Consider the following 2,327-nt stretch of genomic DNA (forward strand, 5'->3'; position numbering starts at 1 on the left):
ATCTTAAAACTGAAATCATGAAACTTTGTTATAGCATCATTTCAACTTTGCTGCAACAAAGTGTGCGCAGTCAACAACTTAAGTCATACACACTTGGCAAGTCATTAAATGAGATGAAATGATATAATGAGATGGATGACGTTGTGGAAATGAACTATTTTTTTTGGGGAAAAGTTAGTGGTCCCCACGTAAAGAGAGAAAGGGGAGAGTTTATGCCCATTTATTTGAGCCCTAAAATATATCAAGTATCATGTTCAACCTTGTAGCAGCCGCCCAAGCACCATTGAAGATAATTTTCTGCAACTTTTGAAGGAAAAACACCAAGGAGAAAGAGGAAAACGTAGGAGAAGAGAAGAAAAATGAGAACTCTCTACCATTTGGGGCTAGATTTCTTAATCTTTTTCCTATTTTGAATTCACATTTATTTTATCTTCTTGAACTCATGGAAACAATAGTGTTGAATGTTTATGGTTATTTGTTTATTTTGAGTATGAACTAAGTCTTTTGAAGCTAGGGATAATAATGAACCATAATTTGTAGTGAACCCCCAAGTTGTTAATTTAAATTTATGTTATGTTGCTCTTGTTCAATTAAGCTATGTTTATTTCTAATTCTTGCTTGAGAGTGATCAACTTTAGTGAGATATAAGCTAATATTAATTCTGGAAGGGTTGAAATTAGTGGATATGTTTAATTGATGTATCTTAATAACTATGTTGTTAATTAGTGAATATTATAGGAATATTGTATTAACCATGCAAACATATAAGATTAATGTTTGAATTTTGTTCTTGAAATTGGATTAGCATAGGAATATGTGAATTTAAAGTGAGAACTTTAACATGTGCATTTGGAAAGACAACATATACAATTGTTAAATAATCTTAGTTACAAGAGTAACTTTGTTGTGAACATTGCTATAGCATTAGGGGTGAACTGCAAATTAAGGAGAATTGGTATTCCTAGATATTTCCATCATTCATTTAACAAAGAAATTATTCCTTGATTTAGTTTAAAATGCTCTTTTTTATTTTATTTTTTAAAAGTAGTTTGCAAATTCTTAATTAATCACATCAATTCAAAGTGTTTACAACCCAAATTGTTAGAGTTAGTTTTTATAATATTTAGCTTAGAGCAATCATTGTGAAGATGATTTAAATACTTATCAATATATTACTTGTTTGACAATTATGTACGTAGGCATATCATAAAAGAAAAATCGCAACAAGTTTTTGGCACTGTTGTCGAGGATTGCTTAAAGCCATTTATTGTGAAATTTATTATCTTGCAATTTGATTTAATTTTCTTTTGTTCTAACTTGGGTGATTCTTGTGCAAATTCAGGTTCAAACAGTGTATGAACGAGAATCAAGGCCCTGGACTACTTCCCCATGATCCAGAAATTGAATGTACATTCAGACAAAGGTGAAAAGTACAAAAGGCCTAAAGGGGAGTAATAATGATAGATGTTGAGCGAGAGGCTCGAGTGGGAGCTGCTCAAGCAGGAGTAGCTCAAGGTGCAACAAATCTTGGGGCAGCCGCTTAAAGGGGAGCAGCTGTTAATAATGGGTAGAATGTTGTTATTGTAGCTGACGATCGAGATCGTGCCATTAGGCATTACACTCTCCCCCTCTTCAACGAGCTCTATCTGGGCATTGTGAGACCAGAAAATTAGGTTGCACACTTTGAGATGAAGCGAGTTATATTCCAAATGCTTCAAACTGTGGGCCAGTTCAGTGGGGTGCCAACAGAAGATCCTCACCTTCATCTTCGCCTGTTCATTGAAGTGAGTGACTCTTTCAAGATGCCCGGAGTTACAGAAGATGCATTGAGATTGAAATTATTTCCATACTCCTTGAGAGATAGAGCAAGAGCTTGGTTGAACTCTTTGCCATCTAATTCTGTGACTACTTGGAAAGAGTTGGTTGAGCATTTTTTGATGAAGTACTTTCTTCCCACTAAGAATGCCAAGCTCCATAATGAAATTACTTCATTTCAGCAACTTGATGAAGAACCTTTATATGGCATGGGAGCGGCTCAAGGAGTTGTTGCGAAAATGCCCTCATCATGGCATTCCTCATTTCATCCAGATGGAGACCTTCGACAATGGTTTAAATGCTCATACGAGAATGGTGGTTGATGCTTCGGTAAATGGGGCACTTTTGACCAAGTCATACAATGAAGCTTATGAAATTCTAGAGAGGATCTCTGTAACGTCCCAAATTACCTAATAAGGCTTAGGGTCTTGATTAGGGAGCCAGAAAGGCAAATTATGGAAATTATGTGCATAGGTGATATTTACGTGTATCATTGTATGATTATGTGTATC

The 2,327-nt window shown here is 35.2% G+C and overlaps 1 non-coding gene across 1 annotated transcript; it reads right to left on the bottom strand.

The window, feature by feature from the left end:
- Positions 1-1,967: 1,967 nt before the first annotated feature.
- LOC133820460 (small nucleolar RNA R71) lies at positions 1,968-2,072 on the bottom strand. Its single transcript, XR_009886868.1, has one exon. It is a non-coding gene; the product is annotated as a small nucleolar RNA R71 (small nucleolar RNA).
- Positions 2,073-2,327: the final 255 nt, after the last annotated feature.

This window comes from Humulus lupulus, chromosome 2 (genome assembly GCF_963169125.1).
Source record: "Humulus lupulus chromosome 2, drHumLupu1.1, whole genome shotgun sequence".
Taxonomy (NCBI): domain Eukaryota; kingdom Viridiplantae; phylum Streptophyta; class Magnoliopsida; order Rosales; family Cannabaceae; genus Humulus; species Humulus lupulus.